Here is a 12,460-nt window from a genome sequence, read left to right on the forward strand (position 1 = left end):
GGATCGATGATCTTGATCAGCTCGGTCTTCAACCCTTTACCCAAGACAACGACGGCCTCGCTAGTACGATTTTCGCAATACCAGCGGTGGAAGGATAAATAAATGTGTTGATTCATCGGCTTCACCGGCACACACTTCATCGCCTTCGGTGGTTTTACATTGAGTACAAGAAATTTCCAACCTGTCCTTGGGTCGATCTCATCGAGACGCTTTCGGATTGGAATCTGTGGCTTTAAAAATTTAAAACCGTGGTTTACCTGAAACATTAAATGTTGGTGAAACCAACTTGCATGATGATTCCCACCACGATTAATAAATGGACGATTCGTCAGAGTACGTACGTCCCATCTCGATAATGAGAGAACATCAGACATCCTTTCGTAGTACTGGACACCCTTCTCCCATTTGACAATATATACTTTAAGATCAGAATAAAAAAAGCCAAGAAACGATATAACCTTGTACTTTTGACACGGCCTTGAATGTAGTCTTCTGGTTGGCTTTGGCACGTGATGCAGCTTCTTCTTTCTGTTCCTGATCCACGTCCCGAAATGCATCTGTTGGTGCACATTGTGTGGCCGTCGCTTGGCGAATAGTTTAGAATGTTTATGTTGTATGCTGTACGCCTAGGTAGTGGTTCACGCTGAAAGTGATCCATTTGAAAGAGCATTTTCAAATGGATACTCATTCGATCGAATGAGTTTCTGATTCGATCGAATGAGTCTGCCATTCGATCGAATAGGACTCATTCGATCGAATGAGTCCTGACCGAATGGCAGCGGGTATAAATACCAGCTTTCAGGCGTGAACAGTAGAGGTTTTTGCGTGCCCGGGGCACAGGTGCTGTCCGGATGAGGGGGGAGGCCATGCTCGACCTCCCCCTGCCATAGATCGTGATTTCAGTGTTTAAACAAGCATGTAATCTTTCGTTTTTATCAATGAAATCGTTTGTTTCGTGTTTGTTTCTATCCGTCTTTGGTTGTCAAACCTTCCGTCTCGAACGCGCTCGGATCGTCTCGGTCCCGGCTGAACCAACAATTGGTATCAGAGCCACGGTTACCGCTAGAAAGGTCTAACAACCGATCTAGCAAGCCGAGCTCTTGATTTTATGCGTTCTGGACGTTAAACTGTTGGTGTGTTCTTCGTGTTCTTCGCGTTTTCTGGGCTGGCGTTGAAGGAGTCGAATCAGTCCATTCGATCGAACAAGTTCCCCATTCGATCGAATAGGCCTATTCGATTGACTGATTCGATCGAATCAGTCTTCCCGCTCAAAAGTGTCAAATTCAAACGCCAGTTTTTCCCGCCCATTCGATTGTCTTCATTCGATCGAATCAGATTTTATTCGATCGAACTGGTTTTCCCGCTCAAAGTGTCAAATTCAAATAGCTGATCGAACCAGTTCTTCATCCGATCGAACCAGTTCTTCATCCGATCGAATCTGTGTCCTATTCGATCGAACATGTTCCAGACCAAAAAAAAAAAAAAAAATATCTTATTTCAGTTTGAATAAAAGATTTTTATTCTGAATTAATTTTTTTTTTTTTTTTATTCTGCTTTAATGTTGATGAGAAATCATCGTGACAGGTAGTCTGATCCCTGTCCCTCCCTGTAAATATTTTGATAAAAACCAAAAATATCTTATTTCTATTTATTTTTCATTTTATCTATTTCTGTTTGTTTGAGAATCGATGAGAAATCATCGTGACAGGTAGTCTGATCCCTGTCTGTTCCTACTAAATGTTTATCCAGTGTGTAGGAATGAAAGAAAACTTCATGCAGGTTGCTAAATGTTCATCTGTGCAACAGGCTGTGCATGAAAGAAAGAATGAAGTGACAAGAAAACCCAAAGATGTTTGAGCCTGATATTTTTCCATTTGTTACTAATGTATTATGATCTATATGTTCTGTAGGAACGAAGCTCTCAGGATTGGAAAATGTCTAAGAAAACTAACCAAGTGTCAAAAGTTTATGTTTTCGTGCAGGTTCAAAGGCATCACGATCGATGGACGGGAAATAAGAAATTTAAAAATTTTATTTTTCAAATGTTTTCCCTCATTCGATCGAATAGGTTGCTATTCGAATGAATAACTCGATCGAATGGACAGTCTCGATCGAATCAGTGTGTGAGAGAATGCGAACAGTTGTGAAGAGACTCATTCGATCGAATAGAATCTCATTCGATCGAATGATCCAAACGAACAAGTCCATTCGATCGAATAAGTCCAAAAACAGTATAAATATTCAAACTTATTCGATCGGACAGGTTAATTCGAAAAATTTTACGGATTTTCTCTCTCAAATTTGTTTTTCTCAAACCCTCTTTTTGATCCGATCACTTTATTCAGTTTTTCACGTAGATTACAAAAATGTAAGTTTTACTGGTTTTTAACCGTGTTTTGATCGGATTTTTGGTCGTTTTGGTTTTCCGGGTTCGGGTGTTCTTCATTTCTGGGCTTCTGCTTGAATGAGTCGAATCAGTCTATTCGATCGAACGAGTTCCTTATTCGATCGAATGTGACTTATTCGATTAGTTGTTCGATCGAATCAGAAGTAAATGATAAGATCTATCTCATTCGATTGTCTGTTATCGAACCAGATCTCATTCGATCGAATGAATAGCTCACCCAATCGAATGTGTTGCTCGTTCGATCGAACTAGTCCAGAAAAATTAAAAATTTTAAACGAATTCAGTCGTTTCGATATCTGTTCGTTCTAACACGTTTAAGTTTACAGATTCAATGGCTGAAGTTGCAGTAGTGGTTGCTCCATTCAAAACGTCTATCAAGCACAATATCGTGGCTTTCCTGGACGAAAAGTCTAGCCACGGGAAGGATTTTGCAACAGTTATCAAATTTCTGAAGAGGTCGAGGATTTCTGGACCTATCTCGAGGATCGTTGAGCCTATAATGTCAATTCAACAAGAGTTCTGGAGGAATGCCACGCACGACAAAACAGTCGTGCCGTCGGTTATTCGCTCCACGGTCAGAGGGCATGCCATCGTAATATCTGCCCAGGTAATCCGAGAAGTCTGCGGTTTTGAAGACTTAGAATCAGACCCTACATCATTACATCCTGCGGCAACTAGAGGATGTTTCGCAAGAATGAAGTATGACGGCGATCTCAATGCCGGTCTGCTTCACAAAGCCAACCTGTGCCCCGAATTCAAGTATCTGGCACACGTGGTGATGCATTGCTTGGGGCCTCAACGAACCAGCTTTGACAAGCTGAGGGAAAGCATGCAGTTCACCGTAGCTGCTCTGGTGATGAACCGCCCCTACAACTTCTCTCAAATGACGTTTGGTCATATGGTGGAAAACATCACGTTGAAACAAGGGAAGAGCGAGAAGTTTCTTCAGTACCCGAGGTTCGTTCAGATGATAGTTGATACTCAAGCACCGGGTCTACTGAAAGAAAATGAAGGTGATGTGGTGAAACTGGACCACATGAAGAATGAGACTCTCAACCGTCTCAAATCCTACAAAGAACGTCCCACCAGGCCACCACTCAAACGATGCTTCGGGCATATAGTCAATCCGTCCTACAGGGCCCCTCCGAAGAGGAAGTGGAGAAATGCTGCCAGTGATTCAGACGTCGAGAATTTACCGTATCAGGAATCCAGCGACGATTCTGACACTGAGGAGGTGGCGGTCCCGGAAGACACAAGGACAGAAGAGGAAAAACAGGCTGATTGGTATTTAAATGTTGAGGATCTGGAGGCTGGTGAAGAAGTTAGAGCCGAGAAACAACCGGCTGAGATAGATGCGACTGAAGAAAGGCCTGCAAAGAGGCAGAAGAAGAAGGTTACAAGAAAGTATCGGAGTTTATTTTCCGATCAACCACGTCCTTCAATGGTACCATCAGTTGGGACTTCTGCTGCCCCTCCTGCTCAACCAGCACAGCCACCAACACCGCAGTCAGCACCACAACCTACTCCTCAACCTCAACCGGAAATGTCTATACCTCAAAAGGTTGCGTCTGAAATTGCTGATCTTCACAAGGCTATGATGAAGATGTTATTGTTCAAGACAGAGCAAGAAGAACAGAATCGACTCAGAGATGAGCAGATTGCTAAACTTCAAGCTGAGAACGAAATGCTCAGGCTTGAAAACAGTCAGCTAAATGCTACTGTCGCTGAACAAGGATCTTCGATCAACGAGCTGAAAGAGTCAAATCTAAGCCTTGAAGCAAAAATGACCGAGCTGAAAGAAGATGTTCTTCGTCTGGAAGGTCCAACCAATGTCGATGTGGACACAGACGAACTGGACTCTTCTGATGATGGAGGTGAAGGTATTTAAGAGTATTTTGAGTGAATGTAGTGAGGACTTAAATGTTAAATCTTTTTAATTAATGATTTGTGTGTAAACTTTCATATGTAATGGTATTGTATTTCATGTTTATGATATTACATATGTTTATTTAAAATTTGTGTTACATTGTGGTTTTTAATCAAACAGGTGATGCTGATCCGTTTAATGTCCAACCGCTGCAATCAAAAACAGCAGCGGAATATTTCACGTTTTTACTGGACAATCCAGATGAGCAGCAAAACTTCGCAAGTGGAGACTTGGAAGAAGGTGAAATTTCACACAATTTCACAGAAGAAGAACAGGAACAAATGTTTGAGCTATACAATGAAGAAACAGGCAAGTATCTGGCTTTGCCTTCAACAGAACAAACATCTTCTTCGGCTGCTACACCTGACTCAACATCATCTACGGCCGCTGATCCCTCTCAATTTGATGAAGTTGAAATGGAAGACTTGACACAGGAAGAATATCCAGAATACTACACGTCTCAAACTGACAATCTTCCTAACTCTGCAAGTTTCTTCCAAAATGTAACAGAGGAGGAAATACAGAAGAAGGCTGACGAAAGGTCAAACACAATGAAACAGCCTTCTGAAGCAGATCAAGCCGAATTCGTTGAGAAAACAGAAGAATGCAAGAAAGCTTTCAACGCTATTCTTGAGAAGATAAGGTCCAGACGACAAGCAAAGCCGACCATTCCTCACACAACGTCTTATAAGATGAAGGGTCGTAGAACTTCAGGAGAGATTATTGCTTGGGCGTGTCTGAAGGATCTTAATTGCATTGCTATCAAGAGAGAAAAAGGGGTTGAGTACTTTCAACGTATCACTGACTTGAAGACTCTTCCTACTTATGATCTAAACCGTCTGAACTATCTTGATATGCTTTACGCCAGTTCATCTCCATTTGCCACGTACTATCAGAGTGTATTGCGAAAGGAATACAACTCAAAATGGAAGATGATCACTCCACAGAGGCCAAAGAGATATACAAGTAAAAAGGAGATCGATCCGATCACCAACAGGCCAATGATTATCTTGAAGTACATGCCACCACTCACGATGAAGAAGATTCCTCTAAGAAAGATGAAGCAGGACTTCTACAAAGCATTCAGGCATTGGTACTATGATGGAAGACTGCATGAAGCAGTTATCGTGCTCAACGACAATGGAAATTGGAGCACAATTCGCATATTTGATCCTATGTGGCTCACAAACTTGTCACGGGAGGATGTCTATACACTATACAATACAGAGATTCTTTATGCCCCCGAAGACAGAGAGCAAGCATTAACGTATAGAAATGTCATTAGGATTTGCTTTGCCTATGACATACATGCAGGATCAAACTGGAAAGAGCAACAGAAGAAGTATGCACAAGAAACTGAAGCTTAATTGTCATGTTTATTTTGTTTCTTGTTGTAATTCAAGGTTTAATCTTCTGATTGTAATTGTTCTTGAGTTGAATGTAATTTGTTTTGGAACATTGTGATAGATTGTGCTTAAATGTTTATCTAAAATTCCAATTGACAGCTTCTCAGGATATGCGGAACCTATGGTAAGTCTGACTGACTGAACCATTTGATCTTGAGAGAACTTCATGAAGAAAGGAGTTCGTGGATGCAACGTGCGCACCACTAGCTTTGAGAAAAGAGAGAGTGAGATAACTCCAAGGGGGAGTTACGATCGAGCAAGAGAACTCGATTGATTATAAGTAAATAGAACTGGCTCCAAGGGGGAGTTTGTTAGGACATGAAATGTCATGTGTATGTCCCCAGTTCTATCAGGATGGTTCGATATGAAAATAACGATCGTGAAACCAAGTTAACGGACTGATTCGATCGAACCAGGACTCATTCGATCGAATGAGATACTCATTCGATCGAACGGACTGAAAATGTCAAAAAGAAACTGATTCGATCGAACCAGGACTCATTCGATCGAATGAGATACTCATTCGATCGAATCAGTCCTGGTATATAAACGAAACTTAGGAAATTTCACAAGAGAGAGCACACATTTACACACAGTCACGAACCCGCTACTGCCGAAAATTCTCTCTGCCAATCTTCGTCGTGTCGGTCTTTTCCTCCGTCCCTAGGTGTCAAACCGTCTTAGGAATCGTAACCGCGCGTTGTTGATCACCACCGAATCGCCGTGTTAGAGGATTCCGCACTCTAACACGTTGCCCCGTGAATCGTTGGGAAACCGTGTCCCGCACCGGTCCGACAAAGTTATTTATACCCGCTGCCAAACGGTCAGGACTCATTCGATCGAATGAGTCCTATTCGATCGAATGGCAGACTCATTCGATCGAATCAGAAACTCATTCGATCGAATGAGTATCCATTTGAAAATGCTCTTTCAAATGGATCACTTTCAGCGTGAACCACTACCTAGGCGTACAGCATACAACATAACCATTCTAAACTATTCGCCAAGCGACGGCCACACAATGTGCACCAACAAATTCCCCCTTGGACGTTGCTTGCGAATTGCTGTAGACACCTCTTGCAATCTTCAGTCAAATCTTCTGCTTTATCTTGATAATCACGTTGAAGAATACCATCATTGCAGCAAGATTCAACCTTAGACTGAACTCTCAGTTAATGATGCAAAGTGTTCTCCATTGCTGATATCTTCAGACAAAACAATCTGTTTAAAAACAACCAACTATAGAAATTCCCCCTCAGACGTTGGCGTGTATCCCAATATATAGACGTGTAAGCTCATATCGTCTTCCGCTGACTTAATAATGTATTGGGCAATCTTTGATGAGGCTTCCGATCCACAGCTAAAAAAGGCAGGGGGAGGTCGAGCATGGCTTTAAAAATTTAAAAAAGGCAGGGGGAGCTCAAAATTTTGAAATCTGTGGCTTTAAAAATTTAAAACCGTGGTTTACCTGAAACATTAAATGTTGGTGAAACCAACTTGCATGATGATTCCCACCACGATTAATAAATGGACGATTCGTCAGAGTACGTACGTCCCATCTCGATAATGAGAGAACATCAGACATCCTTTCGTAGTACTGGACATCCTTCTCCCATTTGACAATATATACTTTAAGATCAGAATAAAAAAAGCCAAGAAACGATATAACCTTGTACTTTTGACACGGCCTTGAATGTAGTCTTCTGGTTGGCTTTGGCACGTGATGCAGCTTCTTCTTTCTGTTCCTGATCCACGTCCCGAAATGCATCTGTTGGTGCACATTGTGTGGCCGTCGCTTGGCGAATAGTTTAGAATGTTTATGTTGTATGCTGTACGCCTAGGTAGTGGTTCACGCTGAAAGTGATCCATTTGAAAGAGCATTTTCAAATGGATACTCATTCGATCGAATGAGTTTCTGATTCGATCGAATGAGTCTGCCATTCGATCGAATAGGACTCATTCGATCGAATGAGTCCTGACCGAATGGCAGCGGGTATAAATACCAGCTTTCAGGCGTGAACAGTAGAGGTTTTTGCGTGCCCGGGGCACAGGTGCTGTCCGGATGAGGGGGGAGGCCATGCTCTGATACCACTTTGTCGGACCGGTGCGGGACACGGTTTCCCAACGATTCACGGGGCAACGTGTTAGAGTGCGGAATCCTCTAACACGGCGATTCGGTGGTGATCAACAACGCGCGGTTACGATTCCTAAGACGGTTTGACACCTAGGGACGGAGGAAAAGACCGACACGACGAAGATTGGCAGAGAGAATTTTCGGCAGTAGCGGGTTCGTGACTGTGTGTAAATGTGTGCTCTCTCTTGTGAAATTTCCTAAGTTTCGTTTATATACCAGGACTGATTCGATCGAATGAGTATCTCATTCGATCGAATGAGTCCTGGTTCGATCGAATCAGTTTCTTTTTGACATTTTCAGTCCGTTCGATCGAATGAGTATCTCATTCGATCGAATGAGTCCTGGTTCGATCGAATCAGTCCGTTAACTTGGTTTCACGATCGTTATTTTCATATCGAACCATCCTGATAGAACTGGGGACATACACATGACATTTCATGTCCTAACAGCATCAATAATCTTACCAACTTTCTTATGACTGAACCATCGAAGAATATCATCATCAGTTGGGTTTGCAAGTGAGTCAAATCTTGTATCAACGACCTTCTTCCCTTTGGACGTCTTCTCAATATGATCTTCTGCTTCTTTTACAGTTTCCTCATTAAATACAGGAGCACCTTGATCAACGTTTGTGTGTTGAAACAAGTCAGGATACTCCTCAGCAGTGACGTCTTCAACCTTGACTTCCTCATCTTCATAAATAAAACCGGTATTTATCTGAATGAACGGATCATTCAAGATCTCCTCATCATTTTCGACCTCAACATCGGGTTCAACCTCTAACAGGGTCAACTCATCGTCATTAAAACCAAGCAGAATGGAAATCTGCTCTCATGTTAGAGATCTATCAACAAACTGACCTTCTTCAATCTCCTCTTCATTCACCATAGTCCTAACCACCCCTGATCCGTCCATAAATATGACTGTATCAGCTTCAATCATCTCAATTGGTTTTGCAGCCGAATAATCATGATAAACAATGACCTGCTTGCTCGAATCATCAACCGAGCTCGTACCCGCACCAGAAGCTGGGTCTTGAGTTTTTTTAGTCTCACTACCAGCACCAGACTCATCCGGATCCTCATCATCATTCTTAAGCTTTTTCAGCGCGTCATCTTTTCATGTAAGTTGCAGAATAAGTTCCTCTTGTTCCTTGATTTTCACCCCTTGAGACTCAACAATCTCACGAAGGGCCTTTGTTTCATTCTGGCAATAAGCAACATAACCCATTAACTTTCGTTGATTCTCCATCAACTGTTCTTGATTTTGACGATCAGCAGCCATTTGATTTTCATACAGATGAAGGAGATTCAAAAGCATAAGAAAGCGGAAGATGATGTATAGGACAGTTCGTATGCACGCCGTCCTATATACACTGACCTTTCACGATTCCCAATGTATGAATCAAACAAATTCGTTTGAATTTTGAAATAACGAATCAAATAATTCGTTATCTGAAACTGAACACGTGGCATTGCGAATTAGGATTAATTCGTGTCTTGATTCGTTAAATATGTATAACGAACTGGGTGTGTTTCGTTACAAAGTGCGGAAGCGAATTAGGAAACGAACTAGGATGTAGTTCGTTAAAAAAAACAACCTAATTCGTTATCCATAATTAGCGAATCATACCTTTATTTAATTTTAAATAAATAATTAAATAACATAATTAATATTAATTAATCAATCAATAAAATTAATAAATAAAAGACTTTATTTAATAACTCATTAAATTAAAGAAATTACCGAGATCCCACACCTCGATAATTGAATACCTTAAACCCGTTTTTACGTTTTGAAAACCGATAACTTAAATTAACATAAATAATGTTAGATAATTTCAATTGTATCAAGGCGGGAGCTGCTCTCGATATATAAATTAACTTAAAATAAGATATTTAAATAATATGAAAAGAATAATACCAAAATTTTTTTGATATTTTGAAATTTTCCACATAAAATAAAATATTTACCAGAAAATTATCCGAAAAAATTAAAAACAAGAAAAATATTTTTGTGTTTTTGTATGTTTAATTAAAAGCAGTACATATTTTTGTATTTTTTTCGAGTTTGAGCAGAGAATCATATTGACCAAATTGCCCTTCCATCACAGCTTTATATTTCAGCGATATTCTGACTGGTGTTAAGTTGGTCATTGGTATTGTTGTCCACTTAAAGCTAATAACAAACTTTCAAGCATTTTTGTGATATGATTAATTGTTCAATTAGTTCTAGCAGAGAATCATATTGAGAAAATTGTCCTTCCATCAATGTTTTATATTTCAGCGATATTGTGACTGGCGTTAAGTCGGTCATTGATATTGTTGTCCACTTAAATCTTAACAAACTTTCAAGTGTTTTTGTGATATGTTTAATAAATTCAATTAGAGCACAAAATATCAGAAACTATCAACCTCTAATCTCGGTTCAAGCTTAATTTGATTTTTGCCATACCACCCACCCCAACTTGACTTAAACCATTATATTGTTGATCAAAATTTGAATTTAATAGAAATTTCTTAGCAATGCAATGATTTTCTGTTACTATGAGTGAGTATGCGCGAGTCCATCTGTCGGCTTACATACATTGTATACCCTGGGGTCCATTTCTTAATGGTATTAAGACGCGCGCAATAGAGGAACAATGTATGACTAACAGCGGATTTTGATCAAGTCAGTAATTTGGATTTGTACGAAGTACAGCAGTGATCAAGTTTAATGACTTTTGGGTTTGCTCTAAAAGCGAGTGAAATATTCATGCATATGAATGCCCAGATGATTAAGCCGCATAAACTCTCACATTACCAGAATCTTAAAGTTTGTTATTTGCTTTATTTTATTTTTGGGTGATCAAGCAAGTATAAGGCTTGAGTATGACAGGTTATTACATTTCTGCCATCCTCACCGAAACTTTTTCTAGAGACTAACACCTCTTTCAATTTGGAGTTTCTTTATGTTTAAATCACATACTTTACTCCACTAGTTTGTTTTAAGACCTACCAATGCACCAATGCAATTAAGCACACAGTATTTTAAGCTTATTTCTTGCTGGATTTGGAGTCAAGATAGTCAATGTACTATCATTTTCTCTTTTTTGCTTCAAAAACTCAAAATTTTGAGGAGCATAAAACAAAATAAAGTTAAATTTAATCTCTCCAGTTAATTTAAGTCTATAAATAAATGGCTGTTCTATGAATTCAACAAGAGAATAATAGGAACAAGACATGCAAGCATGCTTCACAAACTTAAATAACTGAAATAATTTTCAGCGTGAAAATAATCTAAAACGCTTAATGAACGCCCCAACTACATTCCATTAACAGGTGAATGGCTAACCCGATCATTTAAAAGTAAATGTCAGGACCAAACATATACAAGTACATGTCCTTCGAATTTGGGTAATTGACATATTTTTCAGCGAACATATGCAAAAATCTTTTTGATTTTTCTCTATACAAACATTAAAACACAATCTTTTGTCTTTATCACTTTTCTTATAGACACGATAAAACTTCACAATCTTTTTGGATTTTCGGATTTTTCTGTACAAACTAAAAACACAATCTTTTTGACTTTTTAAATTTTCAAATATTTTTGGTTTTTCAGAATATTTTAAGAAAAATAGTAAAGACAAGAAATTACAATATTTTTTATTTTTCCAGATTTTCTATTGTTTTTGGATTTTAAAATTTTTAATGTTTTTGGGTTTTATCTATACAAACGAAATTATTTTTGTATTTTCTAAAATCTCACCCCCTAAAACCTAAACCCAAAATAAATTTTAAAATAAAAGTAACAGAAAATAAAGATAGTCATCCTTGTTTCAGGATATCAGCGAGGGTCTTCACATTTAAACCAAGCAAAAATTGAAAACACGTTTTGTCAAAGGCTTTGGTAAACAGATCGGCATTCTGAATATGTACTTACTCAAGTTTAATTAATTTCTTCTCAAAGCAATCCCTTATAAAATGATATCGAATTTTGATATGTTTTGTTTTTGAATGTTATATGGGATTCTTTTTGATAGAAATTGCAGCAGAATTATCAATCAAAATAGGAATAGTAAGAAACTTCAAACAGTAGTCACGAAGATGTTGTTGTATCCACAAAACCAGGGAACAGCAACTCGAGGCTGCAACATATTCAGCTTCGGCGGTTGAAGTGGAGACGTTGTCTGCTTCTTACACTTCCAGGAAACAAGCCGGTTTCCTAAAAATTGACATCCTACCGTCGTTGATTTGAAATTGATCTTGCAACCTCCATAGTCCCAGTCTGAAAAGACAGTAAGCTCAAAGTTATTGTCCTTGGGGTACCACAACCCGATGTTTGGATTTCCCCTCAGATACTGAAGAATTCGCTTCACCGCAGCTAGGTGAGTCACTCGAGGACTTGCTTGAAACCTAGCACAACGACAAACAGCAAACATAATGTCGGGCGAGAAGCCGTTAGATACATTAAAGAACCGATCATGGCACGATAGTGGGTAGGATCTACGATACCCTCCAATTCATCCGGTGATAAATTGTGATCCACTGGAAGAGGAGTAGAAGGGATTTTTCCAGCAAATATCTTGAATTGGCTCAAGA

This window comes from Bidens hawaiensis, unplaced genomic scaffold (assembly GCF_021521415.1).
Source record: "Bidens hawaiensis isolate Kalapana, Puna unplaced genomic scaffold, B.hawaiensis_p1.1 tig00006083_1, whole genome shotgun sequence".
NCBI lineage: Eukaryota > Viridiplantae > Streptophyta > Magnoliopsida > Asterales > Asteraceae > Bidens > Bidens hawaiensis.